Here is a 12862-nt window from a genome sequence, read left to right as displayed (position 1 = left end):
TGTAACGGAGGCCACGGAGTGTTGTCCGGTCTGGGTAGGTGCATACCAGATATTTTGATTCCAACAAATCGAGTTTCCTCTTAATACGAATGTCACAATTGCCAAATTTTTTTACATCAATAGCATATCAGTTATGAATGTTTTCGAGTATTAAAAAAGAAATTGAAACTTTAAATTGCAGGATTCCGATGTGCCGACAGTTCTACACGATCTAGATGTAAACGGAGATGGTTTTGTTGAACTGAACGAGATCGCTCACGTGACCGGCCTGAAAGTAACCAACCTCGCCAGATTCCACAAGGCCGATACAAATGGTAATATTTGAAGCAATTACGATAATACTAAGTAACCAGAACTGGTTCTTGTGATTGTTTTCACCCAGCTAATTATTTTGGTTACACGAATTGAATGGGAGTGCATATAGAATATCCCTTACTATGAAGAGAAATGTTAATGTTTTAAAAAATTTGAAATTAGCAAGTATCGGGCTCGTAACTTAACGTCAATTTGCCGTCGTTGAGATATACATTGCTATACGGTAGATGGCATAATCGATGGCATATTTGTGCCGTCGGTAAAGCTCAACAATGGCAAAGTGTATACATTATCTGCCAGTATTTTAACATTTGAAATAGTATACATATAACAAAATGACCCGTTTTTTAGTGTTATTTGCTAGTGTGTGTTTTTTAAAAGTACCATGGCAGGATCAAAATTCCCCTCGATGGAAGACGAATTGTAAAGTGCGCGCACCCAATTCTATACGAGGAGAATAGTTGTAACAAACGCTCAAAGATTTGGAGCCGGTTTAAGGATCCACGGGGCCTGTAGCACAAATTTATGAAGGCGGGACCCCCTTCCCAGGATATATTTTACAACTCCTCGGAGAGGGATTGGGGAAATGACCAGAGGAAAATAAAATGTACACATCACCATGGGGGCCCCCTGAAGCGCGGGGACCGTAGCACGTGCAACATGTCCTAAGATAAACCGGCTCGGATTAGCAACTGGATTGGTCGTACAAGTTGGTAGCAAGAACGTAGCATTTATGCCCAACATATCTTGTAAAATGTTGGAATTTCTATTTTCAGGCGATGCAAAATTGGACCTCGTTGAATTCAAACAATTCCATTTCGACAACAAAGAGGAATGTAAGTAATTTTGTACTATATTTACAATCGTAAAGATTCCAATTTAACTAGGGCCAAATGAAGATGTGTAGTTCCAGTTAAGCTGTAGTTCCAGTTAGTTGAGCTATATCTTAACCGGATACGAGGATCATTTTAGAAATCGTTGATTTCAGTTGTAGCATACTAACCGCACACGTGCGACGCGCGTGCTGTTAGGATACCGCGATTGAAATTTCTAAAATCGCTCGCGTCTGGTTCCGATACAGCTTTACCAACAAAACAATTTGGTCAACCCTAAATTTCCTACTGATTTTCAAAACTGGAAGGACGCAGCAATTTGAAATCTCTTTGGAAAGATCAGTTTGGCATATTTTAAGAATTAAGACACAACCCCACGATTATTGCCTACCTATCCTAAAATATACACGTAACCAGAACCACATATTTTATTTATTTTTTTCGCCGATATTATGTAGTCGCTGCAGAGGCTCAATGACTTTGTTAAAGGCTATGGATGTAAACTTAATAAGGTGAATATGAATTAACGTCAAACAACGGGTGGGCACATGACCTGACCCTATGTTTTTTGTGTTTTTTTAACACGCGGCATATTATCGGAGCATTTTAAAATTTTAGAATCTTGACATTACATAGTTTTTTGCTTAAATTGTTTTCCGTAAGTTTCTGGTCATCATGGTATTTCTAGTGCAAGGTAGCGAGTTTACTCAGACACAAAAGGGCTGAATTTACGAAGCAGTTTTTCTTAAACGCAAGGTGTTTTAAGCATTGTAACGGGTGTAGTTAAACAGTGTCGGTGTTCTCAGTGGGACATTGGTTATATATACTACTCAAAAGAATTTAAGGGTCAAACATTTATAACCAAATAAGTTTCAGAGTGTATTAGATTGATGATGTAAACTACACCAATTTTTTTTTTATTGTTCCATATTTACAAAAAACCCACAAATAAACGTCACTGTATACAAGAAAGTCACATGACATGCTGTCAAAGTTGAAGGTTGTCAAACATGGATTTTACACATTAGAACATTCGTTTAATAGTGTGTGAATCCACCCCTGGCGCGAATACACTCGACACATCGTTGCCTCATGCTGTTGATCAGACGTCTGAAGAACTCTTGGGGAATGGCCTGCCACTCTGCCATAAGAAGTTGACCCAGATCATGAAGGTTGGCCGGAGGGGCATGGTTATCCCGAACTCTCCTGCCTAATTCGTCCCAGGCCTACTCTATTGGGGCCAAGTCAGGCGAATATGCTGGCCAATCCATCCTGGCGATACCTTGTTGTCTGAGAAAGTCCGTTACCACCCTAGCGCGGTGGGGTCTGGCATTGTCATCCTGCAGAACTGCCCCGCCGCCAATCTGCTGAAGGCCTGGGAGAACCAACGGCCGGATAATCTCATTCAGATAGCGGATTCCATTCAGATTGCCATCCAGCGGATTCCATTCAGATTGCCATCCACCACATAGAGGGGGGGGGTGTGTGTCCTGTGGTGGATAGAGATGCCACCCCACACCATGACGCTGCCACCACCGAACCGGTGACGTTGTCTAACGTTAACGTCAGCGAAGCGCTCCCCAGGACGTCTGTAGACACGAACCCGACCGTCGTTGAACTGGAGACTAAAGCTGGACTCATCAGTGAACATCACTCGACCCCACTGAACACGTTGCCACCGCAGATGAAGCGTGCACCAGTGACGTCTGGCCGTTCTGTGACGTGGTAGGAGTGGTGGTCGAACAGCCTGGCGACGGCAGCGTAGATTATTGGCTCTCAGACGATTGCGTATGGTTTGATCAAACACTCGAGTTCCAGTCGCAGTCCGCAGATTGTCACGTAATCGGCGTGCAGTGGTTGTGCGTTGACGTAGAGCCATATTGGTGATGTAGCGGTCCTCTCTATTTGTAGTGCTTCGGGGTCTTCCCGAACGTGGACGATTTCGAACAGAATTCGTTGCTTGGTACCGTTGCCACAGTCGGCCAACGACATTCTGACTGACACCAAGTCTCAGAGCAACATTTCTTTGCGTATTGCTATCCTGTAGCCAAGCAATAGCCCTTCCTCGATCTTCGATAGTCAGTTGACGTCGTACCATTGTCGAATTTGGAGTGTGCACCGTACACGAACGCAAGCTCCAATTATACAGAAATTCACCATTGGGAACATGGAATACACATGCAAAGCGTGCAAATGAAGCGCTTTGTGAAAAAGCAAGTTATGGGCACTTAGCAGACCTTTCGCTTTCGCCCTAATTTACGTGCAAATGTAAGCATGTTTTCGCCATTAGAACTAGTCGACAGTGTCAATGACAGTGGATTTTAATTCATTTATGGGTTGCTCAGACCCAGTTTCGTCAAAATGGAACAATACCATGCGTGACATTATGTCTAGCTAATATAATTGACATTCAGAAAATAATGTCGAAAATATCGTCTGACCCTTAAATTCTTTTGAGTAGTATATATAATTGACATTCAGAAAATAATGTCGAAAATATCGTCTGACCCTTAAATTCTTTTGAGTAGTATATAATTGACATTCAGAAAATAATGTCGAAAATATCGTCTGACCCTTAAATTCTTTTGAGTAGTATATAGATTTTCTTATTCTAAAGTAGAAAATGGAAGTAAATTACCATAAAATATATTTGCCGAAAACCTTAGCTTTAAATTCGGGATAGTGCCGTAAAACGACGCTACGATGTCATTAAAGCCGCACACCCTAGTTCCATCCAGCGAAAATAAATTATAATTTGGTTAATCTACAAACCTGTAACACACTTAGATCACGTTTTTATCAAATGGAGTGAAAAAGCAGGTTTTATATCGATAAATACCATGGGAATCCCCATGTCCCAATTGCTTGAAATAATTTTGAAAGTTTGTATTCTGACGTCACCGGTAGATGTCGCTCGAAGCACAACAATGCCTACGTCACGACAAATTTCACAGACTTGGGGTGCGTTCTTTTCACTTCTCCTGGACATGTTCCAACTGTTCTGTCCTGGTTGTATCCCCTCTCCAGATATCGTAAGACTTAGCAAAATTATTGGTTTTAAGGTAACGTTTTGTATTGAGACACTTGTCTGAACTTTATTGTTACTGAAAATGTTCACGAACTGTGAAGAAAAATTTCACAAATGAACAACAACAAATCGGATGTTGATTGCGCGAACCGTGCATGAGAAAACAAACCGAACCAAAATGATAATGGTCACGTGGTATACCAACGTCTGTGACATTGAAATGGAAATATCCCGTCTAAAAATAGATTAGACCTTGTCTGCTCAACGTTTTTTTCTCAAACGTGCGTCCGTTTTTCAGAAATAAAAAAAATGCATTTTGTGGTATTACAAACACCAGGATTACCAAAAAACACTTCAGGTGAATGGAAATGTATATTCTAAATAATAAACGGTAAGTAAAGTGCAATTTTATTTGTGAAAAAATGGGTTTAATAGCGAAAAACAACGCCGTAATGGTTAACAACTAGCCGTAACTAGGGTGTGTCCCTTTAAACATTTCATTCTTTTTGTTTTAGTTCTGGAAGCCATGAAGGATGATGCAGATTCTTCGTGACGGATGACGTCATCACCTGTTCAATGCGAGGGTGAAGGGATTTGTTTAATAAAAACTTAAAACCTACAAACGGTTTATATTTTGTACTGTAAAAAGGGTTACCAGCATTGATGCATGACTTAAGGGGTTTTTTAATCTAATATTTCATGTTAACAATCCTTGGTTGGGTCTTAACACCAGTAAGAGATGTGCCATGCTGAAAATGGTTCTTAATGGTACCGTTGTGTAGTAACCCTTAAATCGGCATGAGGTTTATGTATCTATACTGTCAAACTAGCCTCGGTGGCGTCGTGGTAGGCCATCGGTCTACAGGCTGGTAGGTACTGGGTTCGGATCCCAGTCGAGGCATGGAATTTTTAATCCAGATACCGACTCCAAACCCTGAGTGAGTGCTCCGCAAGGCTCAGTGGGTAGGTGTAAACCACTTACACCGACCAGTGATCCATAACTGGTTCAACAAAGGCCATGGTTTGTGCTATCCTGCCTGTGGGAAGCGCAAATAAAAGATCCCTTGCTGCTAATCGGAAGAGTAGCCCATGTAGTGGCGAAGGCGGGTTTTCTCTCCAAATCTGTGTGGTCCTTAACCATATGTCTGACGCCATATAACCGTAAATAAAATGTGTTGAGTGCGTCGTTAAATAAAAATTTCTTTCTATACTGTCAAAAGTTGAGTGTCACATGGACACCGTCAAAGGTAGCCCATTCGCTGTGAAAGTGGTATGGAAACGCTATTGTAGTTGTGGATGACGGAATGGCTCGCGTGCAGGCATCTCGCTATTAAGTACTAAATCAAAATTATACCCAGATTAGTTTCCAGTATTGTATATACTGAACAAAATAAACTTCCGCTAACTTTGCTTGAACATAACTTGATGAAAACAAACCGGGGGAATAATTGTTATATATGCGTTTAAAGAGTGTTCCATGATGCATCGTTTGGTGCAAAAATCATGGCCATAGGTTAACAGAAACTGGGAGAAATTATGACCAAGTGTGGTAGGGGTTAAAAAAAAAAAACCCCACCCACTTAATAACGGGTATGACCACCTCTTGAATTGACCACTGCAGTGCATCGCAGGCGCATAGAATTGACTAAAGTGTTGATTTCTGCCTGTGGAATATTGTTCCATTCCTGAATGAGCGCTTGACGAAGTTCGTTGACGTTAACGGGTGGGTTGGGACCGACGCCTCAATCGTCTGTCCAGACTATCCCAGACATGCTCGATGGGGTTGAGATCAGGAGGTTTAGCAGGCCAGTCATAATGAAATCAATGTTATTTGTCCTAAGAAAATTTACAGTGCCTCTAGCTGTATGAGAGGTGGCTTTATCATGCTGAAAAATCGAGATGTTGGCGTTGTTATGGAACAGAGGAAAGACGTGATGAGCGAGAATGTCATCGCGGTAACGTTGAGCTTTTAAATTGCCATCAATGACGACTAGTGGTGAACGATAACCATGGGCAATGGCTGCCCAGACCATGACAGAACCCCCACCCCCGAAACGATCTCGTTCAAGAACACAACAGTCAGCATAGCGTTCATTTCTCCTACGGTAGACGCGCACCCTGCCATCACCACGTTGTAAAGAAAATCTAAGGACGTCGTGCATGTAAACCGTTCTCCCGCAGTCGATAACGAAAATTTTGCCCACTGATTCGGTTATTATGAAGCCCAGGTGTGTTAGCAGCAGTAGCAGTGGCAGTTTGGAATCGATTGCGCAAATGCGTGTTCATGATATAGCGGTCTTGACCACGCGTTGTAACACGCGGATGTCCACGACGTGGCAAGTCGTTGGTGCTTCCTGTCGTTCGAAATCTTACGCGAAGATTTCGTATCGCTCGACTAGAACTCCCAACATGCCTTGCAACGTCTTCTGTCAACATGCCAGCATCAAGCATGCCAATCGCCCGTTCGCGTAAATTATTGGGTATTCTTGGCATACTAAAAATGCTACAATGTAAAAAAAAAAAAAAAAACGTTGGTTTTTTTTACAAATTTTAAAGCGTTTTCGTTCACTTGACAACAATGTCAGTAAGACAAGTAAAACAAATTGACCGAATACTACACGGGACATGTCGAACCATGCATGCACGTGCAAATTGAATTTCACGTTGTCGACGATTAACAGTGCAAAAATAATCGATAAAATTCATGAATCCTGATAATACAGCTCAAGGCTAATACTACCTATATAATTTCATTACACAAAGAATTCTTTAACACAACAAATACTATATGTACAAATCGGAAGTTTCTTTTTTTGTTCAGTATATTATGAAAATTCCTGGAATAAAATCCATAAAAATGTGTCTGTATTATCATGACCTGTTATGGTATTTAAACAACCGGTACAAAAAATGAAAAATGACCTGTTATAGATTAGAAATGTGAGATGTATTTACAATTTTACTGCAAAACTTATGTAATTTGAAACGACTATAACACCCAGGTTGATATTGATTACACCAGACGGGTGAAATTGCAAGTACTAAGTGTAAGAATACATAGCGGTCCAGCATCAAATAACTAAAATAATTATATAAATTTGCTAACAACAAAACTACTGATGTTGTATCCATTAATCAATAATTTTTTAAAATCTTAATCTAACAAAGCAGTTTATTGAACTTCATTGTATTGAAAATGACAGGTGTATTATTTCTGGTATCAATATGGTACAAGGACCTGCAGTCTCAGTTAGTTAGTAAACTTGTGAAGGCTGTTTATTCCTTTTTCCATCTGGAGAATAAGAGGGAAATCGCTTAACTTTAAATAAGCTTAGTACTTGTGATTTTACCTGTCAAGTGTAATCAATATCAAACTGGGTGTTATAGTCCGTTTCAAATTACATATGTTTTGCAGTAAAATCGTAATACATCTCATGTTTCTATCTATAACAGGTCATTTATTGTTATTTTTACTACCGGTTGTTTGAATACCGTAACAGGTCATGATAATACTGAAACATTTTTATGATTTTTATTCCAGGGATTTTCATAACTAATAAGACTGAAAATCACCTGGGTATAATTTTTTATTAGTACTTTAGTCTCATAGATATGCACAAACCATTCAAGGGGGGTGTTCATTTAATGGAATTGTAAACTAGAATCTTTTCTCCCTCCATAGTTTAAATTTGTCATCGAGGTATTGTGGTGTGGCTCTAACAGATGCTTTTCCGTGTGTATACAACTGCATACATAGCAACTGCACAGGTCCGTCAATTGAAAACCTAAATTTTGACACGTACAATATATACTGGTTGAAAGAAATAAGGGAACTCATCAAATTGTAGACCAAATTTAATTAGCAACTAGCGTAGTAATGCTGTATTTCATACCAAGTTGTAATGTGGGATTGAATATCTGTAATGTGTGGGTGTGTGGTGTGTGTGTTCCCAGTCAACTTCTGACAATATGAATTGATTTTTGATGCAGTCGTTCTTTCTTGTTGCTGATCTCTTATTTCTTTCCATCGGTATATATTCTCCCCTCAAAAAACGCGCAATGCTCGATTTTTAAAATTAATATATGACAATTGTACACGCAACGATGTACAAATCCGAGTGCGGCATTTAGCTTGGCAGAGTTCTCGCCTGAGGTAATAAAGAGTCGCAGGATCGAACCACCTCGGTCATTCAACTGACGAGTTTCCCTCCTTCCAACCAGTGCACAACTGGTCAAAGGCCGTGGTATGTGCTTTCCTGTCTATGGGGAAGTGCATATTCCCTTGCTACCAACGGAAATATGTTGCGCGTTTTCTGTCTACGAATCAAGATTGCTAAATATTTGACATCCAATAGCCGATTAATAAATCAATGTGCTCTAGAAGTGTCGTTAAACAAGACAAACTTTGATGTTATCATCGGCTATTGGACGTCAAATATATGGTCATTCTGACACCGTGTTTTATAGGAAACCCGCTGTCGCCACATAGGCTACTCTTTTACGACAGGCAGCAAGGGAACTTTTATTTGCGCTTCCCACGGGCAGGATAGCACAAACCATGGCCTTTGTTGAACCAGTTATGGATCACTGGTCGGTGCAAGTGGTTTACACCTACCCATTGAGCCTTGCGGAGCACTCACTCAGGGTTTGGAGTCGGTATCTGGATTAAAAATCCCATGCCTCGACTGGGATCCGAACCCAGTACCTACCATCCTGTAGGCCTAACCACGACGCGACAGTGGCCGGCCAAATCATAAAAATAATGCCATTTGGCGATTCAAACATATTGCCTTTGTTACAGTCGACAAAGCGCAGCCACTATATACAGAATACATCGATACGTGCGCTATAAAAATGCAGTTTTTGATTACTTGTCCTCATTATTTGGGTTAGGCCTACTGCACAACACCAAACGCATGTCGCGACTGAGTGATGCACAACGAAACGGCGTCATTTACAAACAGGGTAATACAGGTCGGCCATAGCAAGGACGTTCCGTGTATTCCCAAGCACCATATCAAGATTGTGGTATCGGTTGCAGCAACATCGGGCAATATGACCTTCCCAGACCACTTGTGTTCACTGGCCCAGGGACCTAATTCACTAAACTCTCGCAACTTTGCGATATCGCAGTGCAGTGCAAAAAGACTTGCAAAGAGGATGCTTTGGTGTCTAGCAAAGCCTAAGAGGGCTTTGTGAATAAGGCTCCAGGACTGCTACATACGATGAATTCATCTACGGCAGAGGATCATCACGGCAATCTCTACGGCTTCCGCAATACCAGGTTTGCGTAGGATATCGACTCAGGCGGTGCGGAACCGGCTACGCGGGGCAGGTATTCCAACCAAACTGCCTGTAAGAGGTGTCATTTTGACTCAACAATATTATCGACTGTGACGTCAGTGGTGTCCACCACAGAGTATGGCCTCAACTGCGGTGGAGAACTGTGGTTTATTGACGAGTCTCGTTTCTTGATGGAAGATGTCGAGTGTACAGACGTCGTCGTAAACATTATGCTGCAAACTGCATACAGGAAGTGGATAGATTCGGTGGTAGTAGTCTAAATGACTTGGGCAACAATTTCACATACTGGCTTGACCACCTGGTTTACATCCAAGGTAGAAGACCAGTTATTTATGAATCGTTAAATTAAATTAAAATATAATTTTAGAAATACGGTACAAAAGCAAATGCAGTACTTTGCTATGGTAAAGGGGCGGAATTTAGCTCAGTTCGTTAAATGCTCGCTTAAGGTGCTTGCGTCACAGGATCAATCCACCTCAGTGGATCTATTTATCCGATTTAAAAAAAAAAATTTAGTTCCAACCTGTGTACCACGACTGGTCAAAGGCCGTGGTATGTGCTTTCCTATCTGTGGGAAAGTGCATATCACTTAGGAACAAATACAGCAAGTTTCCTCAAACTACGTCAGAATTATCAAATGTTTCACATCCAACAGTCGATGATTAATTAATCAATGTGCTCTAGTGGTGTCGTTATGTACAAAACAAACGTTTATTTGCTACGGTAAGCAAATTCACCTTCCCTCGCATCCTCTGTCTCTCTTTCTGTCGCTCATCGTATGTGTGAAAAAACATGGATACCAAAACAACACATTAAGGCCTTTACAAGAAACAAATAGGGATCGAAATACGTTGTGAATCGTCATTCAGGTTACCACATTTCAAGCAAGTCGAGAACGGCAATTCGTTCTCCACAAAATCTTATGAAACAAACTATGCATATATAAACCACCCAAATTTTTGATCATTTGAGTGTTACTTAGATACACATACAGTATCAGTGAGAAAAGTGACATGAATGAATTACAAAGGTATGTCTGTGAAGGGATTTTATAGTGATAATTAAAATAAATAGAGATTATTATACGAGCTTGTGTGTCGTACTGATTTTACGAGTGTCAGGATTTTTGTATTGCCCGAGCGAGAGCGAGGGTAATACATACAGGTAAATCCTGACACGAGTTTCGTAAAATCAGTACGACACACACGCGAGTGTAATAATTTCTTTATTATCCATATTATTATTTTTTTTATGAATAACAAGGACCGTCTCAAAATGTTTCAACCACAACTAAAAGGAAACGACGAAATGACATCATATTGCACATGTAAAGTCTAAGCTAGGACTGGAGAAGCAACGTCATGTTACGACGTCGCTTCCCAACATTACGCCATCACACTTGTTATTACACGTGTGCTTCGTATGATTATTATTAACTCTGTTATGGTTGAACCATGTGGATAATAAAAATGTGTGGTAACCTATATGTTTCCAGGTCTGTAGTTTGTGGCAACTTGTATATGGATTACCAGACACGGTGCTTATTTGATGTCTGGATAACATAACAAACTTAGTACAAATTATTATCAAATTTAAGTCCCTTGTGAAATAAAATTCATTTTTTCACTCACTAAAGTGACAAGTGAAATTATTTTATTAGACATATAAATTTGATAACTGATGACTGGCATATTACATCACATAATATGTGAAAGCGTATAGCAGTTTGAACTGTGGTTTTGAGAGCATTTAGAAATCAAAATATTGACAAAAATGTCTAATAAATGGTGGCCATCTTGAAATCAAAATACTATTCGTCCCAAATCGAACATCTAAACTACTCGACTAATGTACACATTTTCATTATTATGAAATATGTGGTCAAAATATACTCATGTGAAAGAAATCCTTTGTAGCTTGTCTGTGTGCGAAAGATATAACGAGAGAGAGAGAAAATGATTTGATACTACCAGTATGCAACATCCGTTCTGAAATGGAAGAAAAGTATAGAAACTACCTGAATAAACAGCAACTAACAAGTACTGTTAAATACATATTTATTGCAACTAACAAGTACTGTTAAATACATATTTATTGCAAAAAATGAACTGATTGCATAATGTTCTACAAAATAAAGTACGTATCTGAATGCAATAAAATGCTGCATAGGTACATGAATATGAAATACAGTGTATACAAAGTTGTAGTTTTTAATATGTGGTTGATAGATTAGAAATTATTTCCCAGTCAGTGAAGACTTTTCCCCAAGTCGTGAAAGTGCTAAAGACTTTAAGGCGATACCACATGATGTGTAGGAAAACAGAAACAGGAATAACCGATTGCATAGCAACCGATCAAATCATAATGCTGTCTCGTATTTCGGCTATTCTCATGGCTATTCTTGTATGAGGCACTCTGTGTGGCAACACCTTTAGGTATATAGTCCTCTTATAGTTTTACAGTATTCCTGTCTAAACCTTTTTTTAGTACTTGAAGACAAGTAAGACTTATTTTTGAGTGAATAGTCACTCACCATTCGACTCAAGGAATTCAAATCTGATATAAAGCCAATAAAACTGTTATGTTAATGATCAACTGGGTTTGAACCGTCGCACATACTGCACATGGATAGAATGCATACTGAACACCAAACAATGCATATATAACTTTCAACTGTAACATTAAATTTAGGTTTTGTTTTTGTTGTTCTTTTTAAGATGTATTTACACATACTGAGATTTAGGATAATAATTGAACGCTGATATACGGATACTGTTTATCGTTTCACAAAATGGAGCGTTTGTAATCATGTAAACCTGTTCTACTTACAAACTGACCATTACCCTGATTTGCCGAATCTTTTGGTGCTTGGGATATTTCTAAAAGGTACTTACAAAAATAGTGTTTTGAGCTTTTACAAAAATTAGGTCAAAAAGGAATTAATCAGATTTAGAGAAATGAATACTCTATGCAAGAATCTGACTTTCAACAAAAAGTACTGTACAAAGTTATTAGAGGGTTACATAACCTCACAAACTAAACAGATTCATTAAACCTAAAACCAGAAATTTTCATTTAAAAACTTGTACAATGACACCATTAATTTGGTGCAATACAAGGAAATCCTACAAAGGGCGGGTTGCGACCCACCCACTCCCACCTGATATTGAGAACTACATATTAATATAGGCATTGCTCCCCCTGCCCCCTATATTATAACTACATATTAATATAGGCATTGCTCCCCCCCCCCCCTATATTATAACTACATATTAATATAGGCATTGCTCCCCCCGCCCATATATTATAACTACATATTAATATAGGCATTGCTCCCCCTGCCCCTATATTATAACTACATATTAATATAGGCATTGCTCCC

The 12862-nt window shown here is 39.5% G+C and overlaps 1 long non-coding RNA gene across 1 annotated transcript; it reads left to right on the top strand.

Moving 5' to 3' along the window:
• Positions 1 to 283: 283 nt before the first annotated feature.
• LOC121378373 lies at positions 284 to 4790 on the top strand. The gene is made up of 3 exons (XR_005958717.1): positions 284 to 314; positions 1092 to 1151; positions 4692 to 4790. It is a non-coding gene; the product is annotated as an uncharacterized LOC121378373 (long non-coding RNA).
• The last annotated feature ends 8072 nt before the right edge of the window (positions 4791 to 12862 follow it).

This window comes from Gigantopelta aegis, chromosome 8 (assembly GCF_016097555.1).
Source record: "Gigantopelta aegis isolate Gae_Host chromosome 8, Gae_host_genome, whole genome shotgun sequence".
Classification (NCBI taxonomy): Eukaryota; Metazoa; Mollusca; class Gastropoda; order Neomphalida; family Peltospiridae; genus Gigantopelta; species Gigantopelta aegis.
Note: the sequence above shows the minus strand (reverse complement) of the source record. Positions and strands in the feature narration are given on the sequence as shown.